We start from the raw sequence: 12,159 nt of genomic DNA on the forward strand, positions 1-12,159 counted from the left end.
TCTTCTATTGAAGTTGGACTTGAAGTGGATTGGACTTGAGAGTTTTATTTCTTGAACATCTGTAAATTGTATTCAACAGATATTAACTGAAATGGAACTAGGGCAAGAGCATAGTCTCATGTAACACACACTCGTGTTACATTTGTACCACAAGGTAACCAAGTAAGTTATTACAAAGATATTCCTATTTACAACGATGGGCTAGGGAAAGGTAGAAATGAGAGTATTTAAAAAGAAGTATCAAAAGTTAACCCTGTATTCCTGAGAATTCTTTTAGAATGTTTCGAATTCACAAGAGCTATTTTAGGATTTTTGAGAGTTCTATTAGAATGTTCCAGATTCCTGAGAATCCTTTTAGGATGTTCCAAATTCCTCCAAATAATTCTCAATGACACATTGCAACACCAAGTTTTATTATAGTCACACATTGCAATAGAGTTTTCTGGGTAATTGACCAAGTCTGGTGGCATTACCTCCAAAGCTTATAGAAGTTTCTGCTAACAGCAGCTACATTGTCAGGAACAGCACCTACCAACAGATATCCTCAACAGCTCACCTCACTATCATAACCGAGCAATATTATTGTCAAATGTTGATGTTATTCACCTACAAAAACTCCTGGCTGTCCGTTGCTGTCATGGGGTGCGGAGGGTTAAATAGCAGCGCACATCTGAAAATAGCTTAACATACTCATGGTCCCTTTGTGGTTGTATAATACCTTGGTGCCACTGGATTTCAGCATGTCTCTCACACTCATACTGGTAACAGATGGTATCTCAGGATGTTTGAGGGAAGCATTCACACACAAAGGACCCAGAGTGGGGGGAGGAGTCTTTTGTCTCCTTCTCCACTGTAAGAGGTTGCAAGGGAGTGTGAAACTTTCTTTGGGGGTGGGGGTACCAAAGGTGTGAAAACAGCTGTGTACTGCCTTTAGTTCCTGTAAGAGGTATGTAACTGAAGGCCATGCTAGACTCAGTTAGGGACTCTGCCCATCGTCTGCCCCGCAATGATGCATTCCTTCACCAAGCTTGGCTTCTGTTCTTGTTATTATTAAAGAATGTTAGCTACCACTGACCGCTTGTCTGGAGGCTTTATTGAATGGAAAACTTGCACAACACCTAACATCATGGAGACCGCTGGAAGCACTGTGAGAATCATGTTCTTTGATTTCTCCAGTGCCTTCAACACCATTCTTCCCTCGGTTCTAAAGGACAAGCTGGAGAACTCTGGAGTGGACCATCACCTCACTACCTGGATCCTGGACTACCTCACCGACCGACCACAGTATGTGAGGACTCAGGGCTGTGTGTCGGACAGGGTCGTCTGCAGTACGGGGGCCCCACAGGGAACGGTTCTGGCTCCGTTCCTCTTCACCATCTACACTGCAGACTTCTCCCACAATTCCACCCAGTGCTTCCTGCAGAAGTTCTCTGATGACTCTGCAATAGTCGGCCTCATCACTGATGGGGACGACAAGGAGTACAGAGGTCTGACCCAAGACTTTGTGGACTGGTGCCAGCTGAACTACCTCCAGATCAACGCCAGTAAAACCAAGGAACTGGTGGTAGACTTCCGCAGGCACAAGCATTCTCCACTGCAACCACTGAACATCCAAGGTATGGACATTGAGGCTGTGGACAGCTACAGGTACCTTGGTGTTCATCTGAACAATAGACTGGACTGGACTCATAACTCAGACGCCCTCTACAGGAAAGGGCAGAGCAGGCTGTACCTGCTGCGGAGACTCAGGTCGTTTGGAGTGGAGGGCCCACTCCTGAAGACCTTCTATGACTCTGTTGTGGCTTCTGCTATCTTTTATGGCGTGGTCTGCTGGGGCGGCAGCATCTCTGCTGGGGACAGGAAGAGACTGAACAGGGTGATCCGAAGGGCCAGCTCTGTTCTAGGATGCCCTCTGGACCCAGTGGAGGTGGTGAGTGACAGGAGAACGGCGGCTAAGCTGTCATCCCTGTTGGACAACATCTCCCACCCCATGCAGCAGACTGTGACAGCACTGAGCAGCTCCTTCAATGGGAGACTGCGGCACCCACGGTGTGGGACGGAGAGATTTCGCAGGTCTTTCCTCCCCACTGCTGTCAGACTCCATAATAAAGACTTTAACTGATCAAGCACACACATCCATACATATGCAATAATACTAAGTGCAATAATCCTTCTGTCATCGTTGTATTTTTACTCAGTTGTATATAGTATTTGTATTTGTATTCTATTTTTATCTTATTGTATATTTATTTTATTTTATTCTACTGTATATAGTATTTTATTTTATTCTATTCTGTACAGTTGTGTACTGTATTTATTCTTATTGTATTCTAATTTTTGCCTCATAACTTTTGCACTGTCCACTTCCTGCTGTGACAAAACAAATTTCCCACGTGTGGGACTAATAAAGGTTATCTTATCTTATCACCCTGGTTTGGAAGAATTGCTCTTGATGAGATTCCTGCTTGATTGTACTTGACAGACATTCTGTAACAGATTTGAGTTCCACTGCAGCCCTTACAATTTATTGGTAGGGGATGGAAGAAACACGAAAAGAACCTGAAGACTATGGCAGCAGTGGGATTCGAACCCACGCCTCCGAAGAGACTGGAGCCTAAATCCAGCACCTTAGACCGCTCGGTCATGCTACCATTGCGAGTGAGGACCTCATCGCAAAACTCTAGACAGTAAAACTTGAAAAAGTGCAGCACAAAATAGGAGCTCAGAACATTCAGTGATGCTCTTACTGTTGTAGAAAAACATGTTTAATACTTTTTGGACACAAAAACATCTGCCTGTCCTGGTTAAAACCTGTTCATCAACCCTGATTAACAATGGGCTCTTGGCTCAGTTTCATCATTGTCCATATGCAACTTGTCATAAGCACTGATCAACAGGCAGGATCACCATTCACAGAGAGTCAAGGAAGGGTTGCAATCACAGCATTGTAAGATGGCAAAAGACTTACCCTTAATGCACCCACCCTTGTTTCAAAGAAGCTCATTTGATTTTCACATAAACAGCCACCTTGACTCGCCGCTCATAATTGCAGGCCTGCTTGTGTACATCCTCATCACTGAAGACTGTACAGTCCCGATCTGAACCGTTATGCCATGTGCTTAGCCTTACCTGATGTTTGCCTTCAGCCAACAACTTTGCCCTATGGAATCCATCGTGGGATTAACACAAAGAACACATTGGCTTGTGGGCACATTAAAGACATGTTCCCATACCGGGAGTTGAACCCGGGTCGCCTGGGTGAAAACCAGGAATCTTAACCGCTAGACCATATGGGATTGGTTTGGTAATGCGCCACTGTCGTGCTCGTGCTGCTGGGTTAGAACCAGGCATTCTAGCCGCTAGACCATATGGGACTGCTCCACTGTCATGAAATCAAGGATACTCTTGTCACTCTGCAGCCTTGGTGAGACCAACATAGCAGCACCTTAATCAATTCTCCAGCAGTTGCAGGTTCTGCTCAAAAGCACATTACAAGGGAGTGGACTGGACTTGAAGCACACTTGAGTGGCATGTGGGAAAGTCCACTAACCAGTCAGTGATGAGACCATGAACAAAAAGACATGAAAAACATGCAAGTTGTAAATGACTTTACAGCACGTGCCTAATGTGGTTTGGAAGAATTGCTCCTGATGGGTTTCCTGCATGTTTGGACTTGACAGACATTCTATAACAGATTTGATTTCCACTGCAGCCCTTACAATTTATTGGTAAGGCATGGAAGAAACAAAACTTTGCCGCTAGAACACTATGGCAGCAGTGGGATTCGAACCCACGCCTCCGAAGAGACTGGAGCCTTAATCCAGCACCTTAGACCGCTCGGTCATGCTACCAATGCGAGTAAGGACCTCATCGCAAAAATCTAGACAGTAAAACTTGAAAAGTGCAGCACAAAATAGAAGCCCAGAACATTCAGTGATGCTCTTGCTGTTTTAGAAAAACATGTTTAATACTTGCCTGAATGTTTTTGGATACAATAGCATCTGCCTGCCCTGGTTAAACTCTTATTGCAGCAATAGGATTTCAACCCACATGTGTGAGGAGCCTGGAGTCTTAACCCAGATCCTTAGACCACACAATCTAACACCTTACAATGCGGTGGACTTGAAGCACACTTGAGTAGCCACTAACCAGTCAGTGTTGACACTGTGAATAAAAATATATGAAACACCTGCACATTGTAAATGACTTTTGCAAAAGAATTTCTTTTATTCATGTATTAATCGCATTATTATAAAAACAAACAATATCCTGCTCACTCTTCTGTTAATCTTCTTCTCCACTGATGCCTTACAAAAGCCGAAGCTATTGTTGCCTATCTGTACTTCAACATCATTAGTGAAAGGTCAAAATGACTGACCATGAGAGACGTGAGACCGTCTCTGGAAGGCTCTGATTCTTCTATTGAAGTTGGACTTGAAGTGGATTGGACTTGAGAGTTTTATTTCTTGAACATCTGTAAATTGTATTCAACAGATATTAACTGAAATGGAACTAGGGCAAGAGCATAGTCTCATGTAACACACACTCGTGTTACATTTGTACCACAAGGTAACCAAGTAAGTTATTACAAAGATATTCCTATTTACAACGATGGGCTAGGGAAAGGTAGAAATGAGAGTATTTAAAAAGAAGTATCAAAAGTTAACCCTGTATTCCTGAGAATTCTTTTAGAATGTTTCGAATTCACAAGAGCTATTTTAGGATTTTTGAGAGTTCTATTAGAATGTTCCAGATTCCTGAGAATCCTTTTAGGATGTTCCAAATTCCTCCAAATAATTCTCAATGACACATTGCAACACCAAGTTTTATTATAGTCACACATTGCAATAGAGTTTTCTGGGTAATTGACCAAGTCTGGTGGCATTACCTCCAAAGCTTATAGAAGTTTCTGCTAACAGCAGCTACATTGTCAGGAACAGCACCTACCAACAGATATCCTCAACAGCTCACCTCACTATCATAACCGAGCAATATTATTGTCAAATGTTGATGTTATTCACCTACAAAAACTCCTGGCTGTCCGTTGCTGTCATGGGGTGCGGAGGGTTAAATAGCAGCGCACATCTGAAAATAGCTTAACATACTCATGGTCCCTTTGTGGTTGTATAATACCTTGGTGCCACTGGATTTCAGCATGTCTCTCACACTCATACTGGTAACAGATGGTATCTCAGGATGTTTGAGGGAAGCATTCACACACAAAGGACCCAGAGTGGGGGGAGGAGTCTTTTGTCTCCTTCTCCACTGTAAGAGGTTGCAAGGGAGTGTGAAACTTTCTTTGGGGGTGGGGGTACCAAAGGTGTGAAAACAGCTGTGTACTGCCTTTAGTTCCTGTAAGAGGTATGTAACTGAAGGCCATGCTAGACTCAGTTAGGGACTCTGCCCATCGTCTGCCCCGCAATGATGCATTCCTTCACCAAGCTTGGCTTCTGTTCTTGTTATTATTAAAGAATGTTAGCTACCACTGACCGCTTGTCTGGAGGCTTTATTGAATGGAAAACTTGCACAACACCTAACATCACCCTGGTTTGGAAGAATTGCTCTTGATGAGATTCCTGCTTGACTGTACTTGACAGACATTCTGTAACAGATTTGAGTTCCACTGCAGCCCTTACAATTTATTGGTAGGGGATGGAAGAAACACGAAAAGAACCTGAAGACTATGGCAGCAGTGGGATTCGAACCCACGCCTCCGAAGAGACTGGAGCCTAAATCCAGCACCTTAGACCGCTCGGTCATGCTACTATTGCGAGTGAGGACCTCATCGCAAAAATCTAGACAGTAAAACTTGAAAAAGAGCAGCACAAAATAGGAGCTCAGAACATTCAGTGATGCTCTTGTTGTTGTAGAAAAACATGTTTAATACTTTTTGGACACAAAAACATCTGCCTGTCCTGGTTAAAACCTGTTCATCAACCCTGATTAACAATGGGCTCTTGGCTCAGTTTCATCATTGTCCATATGCAACTTGTCATAAGCACTGATCAACAGGCAGGATCACCATTCACAGAGAGTCAAGGAACCGTTGCAATCACAGCATTGTAAGATGGCAAAAGACGTACCCTTAATGCACCCACCCTTGTTTCAAAGAAGCTCATTTGATTTTCACATAAACAGCCACCTTGACTCGCCGCTCATAATTGCAGGCCTGCTTGTGTACATCCTCATCACTGAAGACTGTACAGTCCCGATCTGAACCATTATGCCATGTGCTTAGCCTTACCTGATGTTTGCCTTCAGCCAACAACTTTGCCCTATGTAATCCATCGTGGGATTAACACAAAGAACACATTGGCTTGTGGGCACATTAAAGACATGTTCCCATACCGGGAGTTGAACCCGGGTCGCCTGGGTGAAAACCAGGAATCCTAACCGCTAGACCATATGGGATTGGTTTGGTAATGCGCCACTGTCGTGCTCGTGCTGCTGGGTTAGAACCAGGCATTCTAGCCGCTAGACCATATGGGACTGCTCCACTGTCATGAAATCAAGGATACTCTTGTCACTCTGCAGCCTTGGTGAGACCAACATAGCAGCACCTTAATCAATTCTCCAGCAGTTGCAGGTTCTGCTCAAAAGCACATTACAAGGGAGTGGACTGGACTTGAAGCACACTTGAGTGGCATGTGGGAAAGTCCACTAACCAGTCAGTGATGAGACCATGAACAAAAAGACATGAAAAACATGCAAGTTGTAAATGACTTTACAGCACGTGCCTAATGTGGTTTGGAAGAATTGCTCCTGATGGGTTTCCTGCATGTTTGGACTTGACAGACATTCTATAACAGATTTGATTTCCACTGCAGCCCTTACAATTTATTGGTAAGGCATGGAAGAAACAAAACTTTGCCTCTAGAACACTATGGCAGCAGTGGGATTCGAACCCACGCCTCCGAAGAGACTGGAGCCTTAATCCAGCACCTTAGACCGCTCGGTCATGCTACCAATGCGAGTAAGGACCTCATCGCAAAAATCTGGATAGTAAAACTTGAAAAGTGCAGCACAAAATAGAAGCCCAGAACATTCAGTGATGCTCTTACTGTTGTAGAAAAACATGTTTAATACTTGCCTGAATGTTTTTGGATACAATAGCATCTGCCTGCCCTGGTTAAACTCTTATTGCAGCAATAGGATTTCAACCCACATGTGTGAGGAGCCTGGAGTCTTAACCCAGATCCTTAGACCACACAATCTAACACCTTACAATGCGGTGGACTTGAAGCACACTTGAGTAGCCACTAACCAGTCAGTGTTGACACTGTGAATAAAAATATATGAAACACCTGCACATTGTAAATGACTTTTGCAAAAGAATTTCTTTTATTCATGTATTAATCGCATTATTATAAAAACAAACAATATCCTGCTCACTCTTCTGTTAATCTTCTTCTCCACTGATGCCTTACAAAAGCTGAAGCTATTGTTGCCTGTCTGTACTTCAACATCATTAGTGAAAGGTCAAAATGACTGACCATGAGAGACGTGAGACCGTCTCTGGAAGGCTCTGATTCTTCTATTGAAGTTGGACTTGAAGTGGATTGGACTTGAGAGTTTTATTTCTTGAACATCTGTAAATTGTATTCAACAGATATTAACTGAAATGGAACTAGGGCAAGAGCATAGTCTCATGTAACACACACTCGTGTTACATTTGTACCACAAGGTAACCAAGTAAGTTATTACAAAGATATTCCTATTTACAACGATGGGCTAGGGAAAGGTAGAAATGAGAGTATTTAAAAAGAAGTATCAAAAGTTAACCCTGTATTCCTGAGAATTCTTTTAGAATGTTTCGAATTCACAAGAGCTATTTTAGGATTTTTGAGAGTTCTATTAGAATGTTCCAGATTCCTGAGAATCCTTTTAGGATGTTCCAAATTCCTCCAAATAATTCTCAATGACACATTGCAACACCAAGTTTTATTATAGTCACACATTGCAATAGAGTTTTCTGGGTAATTGACCAAGTCTGGTGGCATTACCTCCAAAGCTTATAGAAGTTTCTGCTAACAGCAGCTACATTGTCAGGAACAGCACCTACCAACAGATATCCTCAACAGCTCACCTCACTATCATAACCGAGCAATATTATTGTCAAATGTTGATGTTATTCACCTACAAAAACTCCTGGCTGTCCGTTGCTGTCATGGGGTGCGGAGGGTTAAATAGCAGCGCACATCTGAAAATAGCTTAACATACTCATGGTCCCTTTGTGGTTGTATAATACCTTGGTGCCACTGGATTTCAGCATGTCTCTCACACTCATACTGGTAACAGATGGTATCTCAGGATGTTTGAGGGAAGCATTCACACATAAAGGACCCAGAGTGGGGGGAGGAGTCTTTTGTCTCCTTCTCCACTGTAAGAGGTTGCAAGGGAGTGTGAAACTTTCTTTGGGGGTGGGGGTACCAAAGGTGTGAAAACAGCTGTGTACTGCCTTTAGTTCCTGTAAGAGGTATGTAACTGAAGGCCATGCTAGACTCAGTTAGGGACTCTGCCCATCGTCTGCCCCGCAATGATGCATTCCTTCACCAAGCTTGGCTTCTGTTCTTGTTATTATTAAAGAATGTTAGCTACCACTGACCGCTTGTCTGGAGGCTTTATTGAATGGAAAACTTGCACAACACCTAACATCACCCTGGTTTGGAAGAATTGCTCTTGATGAGATTCCTGCTTGATTGTACTTGACAGACATTCTGTAACAGATTTGAGTTCCACTGCAGCCCTTACAATTTATTGGTAGGGGATGGAAGAAACACGAAAAGAACCTGAAGACTATGGCAGCAGTGGGATTCGAACCCACGCCTCCGAAGAGACTGGAGCCTAAATCCAGCACCTTAGACCGCTCGGTCATGCTACCATTGCGAGTGAGGACCTCATCGCAAAAATCTAGACAGTAAAACTTGAAAAAGTGCAGCACAAAATAGGAGCTCAGAACATTCAGTGATGCTCTTGTTGTTGTAGAAAAACATGTTTAATACTTTTTGGACACAAAAACATCTGCCTGTCCTGGTTAAAACCTGTTCATCAACCCTGATTAACAATGGGCTCTTGGCTCAGTTTCATCATTGTCCATATGCAACTTGTCATAAGCACTGATCAACAGGCAGGATCACCATTCACAGAGAGTCAAGGAAGGGTTGCAATCACAGCATTGTAAGATGGCAAAAGACTTACCCTTAATGCACCCACCCTTGTTTCAAAGAAGCTCATTTGATTTTCACATAAACAGCCACCTTGACTCGCCGCTCATAATTGCAGGCCTGCTTTTGTACATCCTCATCACTGAAGACTGTACAGTCCTGATCTGAACCATTATGCCATGTGCTTAGCTGATGTTTGCCTTCAGCCAACAACTTTGCCCCATTTAATCCATCGTGGGATTAACACAAAGAACACATTGGCTTGTGGGCACATTAAAGACATGTTCCCATACCGGGAGTTGAACCCGGGTCGCCTGGGTGAAAACCAGGAATCCTAACCGCTAGACCATATGGGATTGGTTTGGTAATGCGCCACTGTCGTGCTCGTGCTGCTGGGTTAGAACCAGGCATTCTAGCCGCTAGACCATATGGGACTGCTCCACTGTCATGAAATCAAGGATACTCTTGTCACTCTGCAGCCTTGGTGAGACCAACATAGCAGCACCTTAATCAATTCTCCAGCAGTTGCAGGTTCTGCTCAAAAGCACATTACAAGGGAGTGGACTGGACTTGAAGCACACTTGAGTGGCATGTGGGAAAGTCCACTAACCAGTCAGTGATGAGACCATGAACAAAAAGACATGAAAAACATGCAAGTTGTAAATGACTTTACAGCACGTGCCTAATGTGGTTTGGAAGAATTGCTCCTGATGGGTTTCCTGCATGTTTGGACTTGACAGACATTCTATAACAGATTTGATTTCCACTGCAGCCCTTACAATTTATTGGTAAGGCATGGAAGAAACAAAACTTTGCCGCTAGAACACTATGGCAGCAGTGGGATTCGAACCCACGCCTCCGAAGAGACTGGAGCCTTAATCCAGCACCTTAGACCGCTCGGTCATGCTACCAATGCGAGTAAGGACCTCATCGCAAAAATCTAGATAGTAAAACTTGAAAAGTGCAGCACAAAATAGAAGCCCAGAACATTCAGTGATGCTCTTGCTGTTTTAGAAAAACATGTTTAATACTTGCCTGAATGTTTTTGGATACAATAGCATCTGCCTGCCCTGGTTAAACTCTTATTGCAGCAATAGGATTTCAACCCACATGTGTGAGGAGCCTGGAGTCTTAACCCAGCTCCTTAGACCACACAATCTAACACCTTACAATGCGGTGGACTTGAAGCACACTTGAGTAGCCACTAACCAGTCAGTGTTGACACTGTGAATAAAAATATATGAAACACCTGCACATTGTAAATGACTTTTGCAAAAGAATTTCTTTTATTCATGTATTAATCGCATTATTATAAAAACAAACAATATCCTGCTCACTCTTCTGTTAATCTTCTTCTCCACTGATGCCTTACAAAAGCCGAAGCTATTGTTGCCTGTCTGTACTTCAACATCATTAGTGAAAGGTCAAAATGACTGACCATGAGAGACGTGAGACCGTCTCTGGAAGGCTCTGATTCTTCTATTGAAGTTGGACTTGAAGTGGATTGGACTTGAGAGTTTTATTTCTTGAACATCTGTAAATTGTATTCAACAGATATTAACTGAAATGGAACTAGGGCAAGAGCATAGTCTCATGTAACACACACTCGTGTTACATTTGTACCACAAGGTAACCAAGTAAGTTATTACAAAGATATTCCTATTTACAACGATGGGCTAGGGAAAGGTAGAAATGAGAGTATTTAAAAAGAAGTATCAAAAGTTAACCCTGTATTCCTGAGAATTCTTTTAGAATGTTTCGAATTCACAAGAGCTATTTTAGGATTTTTGAGAGTTCTATTAGAATGTTCCAGATTCCTGAGAATCCTTTTAGGATGTTCCAAATTCCTCCAAATAATTCTCAATGACACATTGCAACACCAAGTTTTATTATAGTCACACATTGCAATAGAGTTTTCTGGGTAATTGACCAAGTCTGGTGGCATTACCTCCAAAGCTTATAGAAGTTTCTGCTAACAGCAGCTACATTGTCAGGAACAGCACCTACCAACAGATATCCTCAACAGCTCACCTCACTATCATAACCGAGCAATATTATTGTCAAATGTTGATGTTATTCACCTACAAAAACTCCTGGCTGTCCGTTGCTGTCATGGGGTGCGGAGGGTTAAATAGCAGCGCACATCTGAAAATAGCTTAACATACTCATGGTCCCTTTGTGGTTGTATAATACCTTGGTGCCACTGGATTTCAGCATGTCTCTCACACTCATACTGGTAACAGATGGTATCTCAGGATGTTTGAGGGAAGCATTCACACACAAAGGACCCAGAGTGGGGGGAGGAGTCTTTTGTCTCCTTCTCCACTGTAAGAGGTTGCAAGGGAGTGTGAAACTTTCTTTGGGGGTGGGGGTACCAAAGGTGTGAAAACAGCTGTGTACTGCCTTTAGTTCCTGTAAGAGGTATGTAACTGAAGGCCATGCTAGACTCAGTTAGGGACTCTGCCCATCGTCTGCCCCGCAATGATGCATTCCTTCACCAAGCTTGGCTTCTGTTCTTGTTATTATTAAAGAATGTTAGCTACCACTGACCGCTTGTCTGGAGGCTTTATTGAATGGAAAACTTGCACAACACCTAACATCACCCTGGTTTGGAAGAATTGCTCTTGATGAGATTCCTGCTTGACTGTACTTGACAGACATTCTGTAACAGATTTGAGTTCCACTGCAGCCCTTACAATTTATTGGTAGGGGATGGAAGAAACACGAAAAGAACCTGAAGACTATGGCAGCAGTGGGATTCGAACCCACGCCTCCGAAGAGACTGGAGCCTAAATCCAGCACCTTAGACCGCTCGGTCATGCTACTATTGCGAGTGAGGACCTCATCGCAAAAATCTAGACAGTAAAACTTGAAAAAGAGCAGCACAAAATAGGAGCTCAGAACATTCAGTGATGCTCTTGTTGTTGTAGAAAAACATGTTTAATACTTTTTGGACACAAAAACATCTGCCTGTCCTGGTTAAAACCTGTTCATC

At 43.1% G+C, this 12,159-nt stretch overlaps 10 non-coding genes across 10 annotated transcripts; all 10 read right to left on the reverse strand.

Annotated features, from left to right (window-relative positions):
• Window positions 1-2,569: 2,569 nt before the first annotated feature.
• Window positions 2,570-2,651, reverse strand: trnal-uag (transfer RNA leucine (anticodon UAG)). The gene has a single exon. It is a non-coding gene; the product is annotated as a tRNA-Leu (tRNA).
• Window positions 2,652-3,224: 573 nt separating this feature from the next.
• trnae-uuc (transfer RNA glutamic acid (anticodon UUC)) lies at window positions 3,225-3,296 on the reverse strand. The gene has a single exon. It is a non-coding gene; the product is annotated as a tRNA-Glu (tRNA).
• A 473-nt stretch (window positions 3,297-3,769) lies between these two features.
• On the reverse strand, window positions 3,770-3,851 carry trnal-aag (transfer RNA leucine (anticodon AAG)). Its single transcript has one exon. It is a non-coding gene; the product is annotated as a tRNA-Leu (tRNA).
• A 1,833-nt stretch (window positions 3,852-5,684) lies between these two features.
• On the reverse strand, window positions 5,685-5,766 carry trnal-uag (transfer RNA leucine (anticodon UAG)). Its single transcript has one exon. It is a non-coding gene; the product is annotated as a tRNA-Leu (tRNA).
• A 573-nt stretch (window positions 5,767-6,339) lies between these two features.
• Window positions 6,340-6,411, reverse strand: trnae-uuc (transfer RNA glutamic acid (anticodon UUC)). Its single transcript has one exon. It is a non-coding gene; the product is annotated as a tRNA-Glu (tRNA).
• A 473-nt stretch (window positions 6,412-6,884) lies between these two features.
• Window positions 6,885-6,966, reverse strand: trnal-aag (transfer RNA leucine (anticodon AAG)). Its single transcript has one exon. It is a non-coding gene; the product is annotated as a tRNA-Leu (tRNA).
• Window positions 6,967-8,799: 1,833 nt separating this feature from the next.
• trnal-uag (transfer RNA leucine (anticodon UAG)) lies at window positions 8,800-8,881 on the reverse strand. Its single transcript has one exon. It is a non-coding gene; the product is annotated as a tRNA-Leu (tRNA).
• A 567-nt stretch (window positions 8,882-9,448) lies between these two features.
• Window positions 9,449-9,520, reverse strand: trnae-uuc (transfer RNA glutamic acid (anticodon UUC)). The gene has a single exon. It is a non-coding gene; the product is annotated as a tRNA-Glu (tRNA).
• A 473-nt stretch (window positions 9,521-9,993) lies between these two features.
• Window positions 9,994-10,075, reverse strand: trnal-aag (transfer RNA leucine (anticodon AAG)). Its single transcript has one exon. It is a non-coding gene; the product is annotated as a tRNA-Leu (tRNA).
• A 1,833-nt stretch (window positions 10,076-11,908) lies between these two features.
• trnal-uag (transfer RNA leucine (anticodon UAG)) lies at window positions 11,909-11,990 on the reverse strand. The gene has a single exon. It is a non-coding gene; the product is annotated as a tRNA-Leu (tRNA).
• Window positions 11,991-12,159: the final 169 nt, after the last annotated feature.

This window comes from Aulonocara sp. 'chitande type north' Nkhata Bay, linkage group LG3 (assembly GCF_057382095.1).
Source record: "Aulonocara sp. 'chitande type north' Nkhata Bay isolate Kocher_YH1m ecotype deep benthic linkage group LG3, A_spYH_male_GT1.1, whole genome shotgun sequence".
Taxonomy (NCBI): domain Eukaryota; kingdom Metazoa; phylum Chordata; class Actinopteri; order Cichliformes; family Cichlidae; genus Aulonocara; species Aulonocara sp. 'chitande type north' Nkhata Bay.